Consider the following 7,606-nt stretch of genomic DNA (forward strand, 5'->3'; position numbering starts at 1 on the left):
GTCATACGGACCCTACAAGAACACAAATGCCAGCCCAGGCTACTATACCCAGCAAAACACTCAATTACCATAGATGGACAAAACAAGATATTCCATGACAAAACGAAATTTACACAATAACATTACACAAATCCAGCCCTACAAAGGATAATAGATGGAAAACACCAACATAAGGAGCAAAACTACACCCTAGAAGAAGCAAGAAGGTAATCTTTCAACAAACCCACACAAACCTAATTCCACCTCTTACAACAAAAACAACAGGAAGTAACAATTACTTTTTCTTAATATCTTATTATGAAAATTAATATTACAACATATCCTAATCAATTGGAATCCAAAAATATGAGGAATTAGAAATTTAGTGACTGTCATCCAATGGCCTCTCTAATTTGATAATTGAAGAAATAGGTCCAATATTGTACAATCCATATACTCTTTCTTCTTGTTTGTACCTGACAGTGTCTTGCTGTGTACAGCATAATGGCCTTGAAATCATGCTTCTCCTATCCTATTAGTAGTGTTGTTTATTTCATATTTTTACACTATACTATGGTTTTCAGAACAGCTTACATATTTCAAAAGTATTTATACACCCAAAAGAAATGTAAGCAATTAACTTGGGAGGTGGCTTGTAAGAGAACAACAAAGAGTGAGACTGAATGCTTTGCTTGACATTTGTAACTATTGTATCAAGTTTGAAGAAGAGGACTTTATAACTTACTCTTTCTCAGAAATGAATGCTTTTCCAAATTATCACAGCCAATGAACCAGATTCTTACCCTCACTTAATGTCTGTGCCACCCTGCAAGCAGAACTGTTGTTCATTGAAACAGTTGGTGAATGACTTTATGGATAGACCATCCTAATACACACACCATTTCATAAAAGAATGTAACTTGTTCTCTCTGGGCTGAGAATAAAGTCATTCACTCAAGTCAAATAGTTTTGACCATAGCAGGAAATCTGTATCCATAAATCGTGCCTGCAATTCATTCCTTGGCGCAGCAGAACTGTCAACTCTCAGCTTAGCTACGATGTAGGTAAAATCCTTTGGTGATGTGAGGGTCATTAAAGTATAGCCTTATTACAATAAAATCCAGTGTCTAAAAATTGTTCTTATTTTGGGCTTGTACCATAGTAAGGGCCAAGATTTTAAGCTCTTCTAAATACAAATCAAACAAACAAACAAACAAACAAAAAGACTTTAAATATTTATGTTCATTTAAGAAAATAATAGTAGTGATGTATTATTTTAAAATATACAGTTAATATGTTTGGAGTTATTTAAAATTTATATTGAGAAAATGTATGTGTTTTCAGCATTGCTGTAGACAAGCATCTACATAAGACTGTTAAATTGGTTGTTGTTTTATGTCAAACAACTTTTACAATACTCATTTCTATTGTTATAATGTTTTATAAATTTTAAAGAATATGACCAAAAAAAAGGTATTGAAGGACTGAAGGGGGGTTCTCTGTGAGGAGTTGGGGTACAAAAGGCAAACAAGATGTGATTTAATTCTATTTACTTAAAATATGTTTTTAAATGTTAACTAATTCAGATAAATTGAAATCATGTATCTTTCTTCATCATAATGCAATAAAACTTAAATGAATAAAAAATTATTACAACATTAAAAAAAAAAGAAAAGAAAATCAGTAACTAATTTGTTGACTCTCTCCTACATGATTCCTACATAGATACATCCCAAGAGAGTACAGAAATTCCAGTCCTTTCAAAAAAATATGGTCTTTTTATACAACCCAGTCTTTAAAAGAAATGATGGCATATGCTACATGTGGATGAACTTGAGCACACGACAGTTGATGAAATAAGCCAGCAAAACAAAACAAGTACTCTGGTTCCACTCTGTGCTGTAATGATGACAGTCAAGTTCCAGAGTCACTGGTGATTGCCAGGAACAGGGAGGAGTAGGGCGGTGTTTGATGGGAAGAGCTTCAGATGTGCCAGCTGAAACTGAGTGATGGATGTTCAGGATGTTTGAGAGCACGTAAGTACGAATGCTGCGGTTGAGCTGCATGCGTAGGAATGGCAAGCTTTATGCTGTGTGGGGTGGTCTCTGATATATTTTATTTTTAATTAGTGGGCAAGGAGCAGTTGTCCTTATGGCATCTTCATACGTACTGAAGGGCTATCCCTCCCCTCACAGTCCTGCTGTTCATCTCCCTGCCCTGGTCCTTGTACCCCTCCCCCGCATCGTCCCCTCCTCCTAGTATGTTTACCTTTGTTCTACCACCCTCTCCAACTTCTTCCTGAAAGCCTATTTTCCCTCTCATGGATCCCTTTCCAGTTTCCTGACATCCACTTCTACTCTCACATATAAATACAAATGGATAAAAATTAGAAGCCAGGATCTGCATCTGCAAGAAAACGTACAGTATCTGTCTTTCTGTACCAGGCTTACCTTGCTTAATATAACATTTTCCATTCCCATCCATTTTCCTGCCAATTTTATAATACCATTTTTCTTTATGGCTGAATAAAATTCCATTGTATATCTGTGTACCACGTCCACTGTCTATTCATCAGATGATGAATATCTAGACTGATTCCATTTGCTTGCTCTTATGAGTTGAGTAACAATGAATGATAATGCCCATGTATCTCTGTGGCAGGGCATAGAATCCTTTGAATAAATGCCACAAAAGAGTGATGTTGCTGGGCCACAGTTTTTATAGCTGGTTCTGGTTTTAATTTTTTGGGAAACTTCATAGTGGTTACACCAGTTTGTACTCCCACCAACGATGAATAAAGATCCCTTTCCCTACACCCTCACCAGTGTGTGTTGCAATTTTTTGTTGTTGTGTTGTTTTGTTTATGATAGACATTCTTATGAAGTAGTTTTTGTTTTTTTTTTTCTCTTAATTTCCCTAATGGCTAAGAATGGTGTGCTGGCTAATTTTATATCAACTCGGCACAAGCTAGAGTTATCTAAAAGGAGGGAACCTAATCTAAAAAATGTCTTCATAGATCCAGCTTAGGGCATTTTCTTTTCTTCTTTTCTTTTCTTCTTCTTTGTTTTAACTTCTTATTGGTTCTTTATAAATTTCACATCATACACACCAATCCCACTCATCTCCCCATCCCTCTACCCACCCTCCACCTTTTCAACTTCCCCCTCCAACAGAGAAAAGAAAATCTCGTTGTGGAAGCTTTATGTCACAGTGTGTCACACAGTGTACCCATTTGTCCACACTTCTTTGCTTGTAAATGCTCATTGCAATGACTCATTGGTCTGCTATGAGGCTTCTGGATTCACCTACTCTATCAAGCCTGAAAGCAGTGCGTTTTCTTAATTAATTGTTGACGAAAGAGGGCCCAGTCCATTGTGAGAAGTACCATCCTGGACTGGTTGTCTTGGATTCTCTAAGAAAGCAGGCTGAGCAAGCCACTATCAAGCAAGTATGCAGCACTCCTCCACACCCTCTGCATCAGCTCCTGCCTTCTGGTTCCTGTCCCATTTGAGTTCCTGTCCTGACTTCTCCAAGGATGAGCAGTAATATGGAAAATGAGCTAAGTTAACCCTTTGCCATCCATGCTGGTCAGTCACAGTGTTCCATCACAGCAACAGAAACCCCAACTAAACAAACAACAGCAACAAAAAGATGTTGAACATTGTTTTAAGAATATTTCTTGGCCATTTGTATTTCTTCTTTTGAGTAATGTCTGTTTAGCTCATTGGCCAATTTATTAATTCACAGTTTGAGGACATTTTGGTATATTTTAGAAATTAACGCCAAGTATGAAATGTATCTGGAAATATGTTCTCCCATTCTGCAGGCTGTCTGCTCATTCAGCTCTCCATTTCCTTTTCCGAGTAGAAACTGTTCAGTTTCATGTAGTTACTTTTGTCCATCCCTGGAACTATTCCCTGTGGTGTGGTGGTTTATTTAGAAAGTTCTTGTCTACACATATATTTTTAATTGCATTCCCTATGTTTATCTTTGGCAGTTTCAGTGTTTCGGGTTTTAAATTAAGGTCTTTGATGCATTTCAAATTCAATCTTGTGCAGGGTGAGAGATATGGATCTAGTTTTATCATTCTACAGGTGGACATCCAATTTTGCCAGCACTATTTATTGAATAGGTTGCCTCCTTTTCAATGTATGTTTTGACAGCTTGTCATACAGGTGTGTAGTTTTATTTCTGGGTCCTCTATTATTTTCTACTTTAATGTACATACATTAATGCATAGTCTGCTTTAATGCACATATCACTTCTCCCTACATATATGGTTATGAGTTAATCTCATGGTCACATGAAAATGCAATCTTATGTCAGTTAAATTCTTGATGTTCTATTGAACTGGGAGAATGCCTATTTAGAACTGAGCCAGTTATCTAAAAAGTAGTTCAAACCTGACATATCCAAAACCAAAACAGCAGCACTCTCTTCCAAGTCTATACTTCTGTCAGGCTTTTATCCTGGTGAGGGAATCACTCTATACCTTTCTATTGTTCTTCAAATGCCTTCATTCCACTTATACTCCACCCTCCTTCGCTGTTGTATAAGATTCATTATTAAGCCTTGCTAATTCTTAACCACAAAGTGCCTTCTCACCACCCTCAAGCCAGATCAACACAAGCATTCACTAACCCTCGCTTAAACCACCAAATTAATCCATAATTGAGTTTCTTACCTTTACCCTGAACCCTTAAATCTAAGATGAAAACAGTGTGGTCTTTCCCGTGCCAATTACAAACCCCTATTTTAGACACCTAGTGTTTTTACAAAAAACTGCAACAAAAACAACAAAGTCCTTCTCTCTGTAGTCCTGACTCACTACACAGCCCCTTCTGTTTCATCCTTCTCTCTGTAGTCCTGACTCACTACACAGCCCCTTCTGTTTCAGTGCATCTTCCTCTCTGCGCTGGAGTCAGGTTCATCCTCTACCTATTCTTAGGTAGAAGACTATGGTCTCTTCCTTCCATGGATAGAATCTTCTGCACCATTTCCCCCATCACTACGTGACTTCTATCCACAGTGCAATGGCTTCCTCCTCAGGGCTGCCTCCTATCAACTCTACTTGGGGCTACTTATAACAAAGACATCCACCACTGTGGCATCTGCACTTTCTGCATGGTTCTTGGACAGCTTCTTTTCCCAAAGATGTCTTAATCATCTGAAACCAGGCACCCAGTTTTGCTTATTTGTTTGTTGCTTTGCTTTTTTGTTGTGTTTTGTGTTTTGCTACTGTTATTTTGACTGCCAATTGTAACTGACTGAAGCTCCATATATTAAAGTCCAATCACAAAATAGATACTATTAGGAGGTGGAGCCTCTGAGAGTGTGATTGGCTCATGGACAGCAGAGCAGATAATCCTTTATCAGTGGGATTAGTATTCTTATAAAGGGGTCCTAAGGAGCTCTCTCATCCATTTCTAACATGTGAGGACATGTTAGCTATGATGCAGAAAGAAAGTCCTCAACAGACACTTAATCTGCCTTAATCTTACCTTGATTTTTGGACTTCAAAGCCTATAGACAACTGTGAAATTGCAGATCAGGTGGTCCAATCCTGAAATTACAGCCATTCAGAAAGAAGATGCCAGAAAATAATAGGTGCAAAGCCTAAGTGGACTGTAGAGTGGGTTCAAGGCCCTTCTGTGTACCTCAGCAAGCCCCTGTCTCAAAATAAAAGGTAAAAGTAGGGGTAATGATGCAGGCCAATGGTAGTGGAGCATTTGTCCTACATGCTGAGACCCTGGGTTTGATTATCCAGTAACACACACACACGCACAGAGAGAGAGAGAGAGAGAGAGAGAGAGAGAGAGAAAATGAGAAACAGATCTCTGTTGTTCAAAAGCTGTCCTACCTAGCTCATGGTATTTTGAATGGACTAAAACATCATTATGTCCCCCTGTACACAGCACAATGCTTTGCAAATAGCAAGTTCTGAAAAAGAATGAATGAATGAATGCAGGAATTCAGAACAACTAGAAGCAAATGACTCTAAATTACTTACTCTGAATTACAGCATTTTAATGAGGAAATTCAGTATTATCACTAGCAAACACAGGCATGTAATTTGATGAAACCAATCTTTGTGGAGTTGCTTCTGTGTGCTCAGCATCACCATAGACAAAGGACTGGGAGGGAAACAGAATGGGCATCAGACACAACCTCTGTCCCCAAACAGTACTCAAAGGTCATGTGCAGTGCTCTAACAAAGAAATATGAGAGCAAGTGCTCATAACACAGTCATTTCCTAAAGAAAACACATGACATAAACTTGCAGAATAGCTCATGCAGCTTCCAGTGGTCTTCCAGTGCAAGGGAGATGGGGTAGACTATAGGAATGAGATATCTTTGTGAATGAGCTCACAGCTGAAATAGACCTCAGGGCAAGGAGATGAGAGAGAGGCTTCCAGAGGTAGGAGCCCAACCACCCAAGAGGCAGCATAGTGAGTTTATGAAGGAGGACCACACTGCCTCCTGGAGCAGAATAGGAGCTGAGGGAAAACCTGAGATAAACTGTGTAAAACATTCGTTCTTCTTCCAGATATCAGGAGGGCATTGCAAACAGTTCAAAGTAGAAGGTTGTTGAGAAAGGGCTTGTTGAGAGACTGTGGTGATCACCTGGGATTTGTGGCTGTGACTGTCTTGAAGGTATCGTGCTTACCCGATCTCACTCACAGAGGAGCAGAAAAACTGAAGAGGCTCCACTGCAGAGACTGCCACCCCTGGCTGGGGCAAAGGAGAAGGAGCTTGCAAGTTGACGAAGAGATGACATCTGCTGAAGTTACCCAGCTTCCAAGCACTGCACCATGGGAAGCAAGCCTGAGCCCAGCACCTGATACTTGCTGACTCTTCATGAACCAACAAGGAAAAATCCACCCTTGCTTACAAGGGAGGAACTGTGTCTTGAAATCCTCCCTTAAAGTCTGAGCTCAAGCACTTCTTCTAATCTTGGGATTCATCTGCATTGCACTGGGACTTTTATGGATGAGTTTGAGAGGCCATTAGATCCTCTGATGGGTTGGAACAACACGTTTTGTTAAGGACTTGCCTCACTGAATGAAATTCCTAGAGATGCTAATGCAAGCAAACAGAAAGGTTTACTGGGCTTGGAGGTGAGCAGAGGCAAGAGAAAAGCCCTGCTTCTACTGATGAAACCTTCCTTCTACTGATGAACAGAATAGTTGCCTCAGATACAGTACAGCAACCTTGGTCACTGCATTGGCACAAACTAGAAATGCCCCTTTGCTTTGTTTTGTTTTTCTAAAATAAAACATTGTGTGTATACAACTGTATTCTTGGACAAAATGCTTGACCATTATAACCTAGGTGATGTATCTTTATTTATTTATTATTATTATTTTGGGTGAATACATATTTGAATTAACAGAATTTACTGAAAGTCAAAAAGTGAGACTTTAACTTCTGAAAACTCAAATTTATACATTTCCTTGACTTGGCTATTGAGGAATGCTACATTTTAGTGATTGTTCAAAGAGGTCGGAACACTAATAACATTGTAGTCTTTAAATCATAAGAGAACAATAATAAGAGAAAGTCAACTATAAGAATTTTCTGACAATAAAATAGGCAACATACGAAGAACTCCACTAAGATGTAGATA

Source organism: Mastomys coucha, unplaced genomic scaffold (genome assembly GCF_008632895.1).
Source record: "Mastomys coucha isolate ucsf_1 unplaced genomic scaffold, UCSF_Mcou_1 pScaffold7, whole genome shotgun sequence".
Taxonomy (NCBI): Eukaryota; Metazoa; Chordata; class Mammalia; order Rodentia; family Muridae; genus Mastomys; species Mastomys coucha.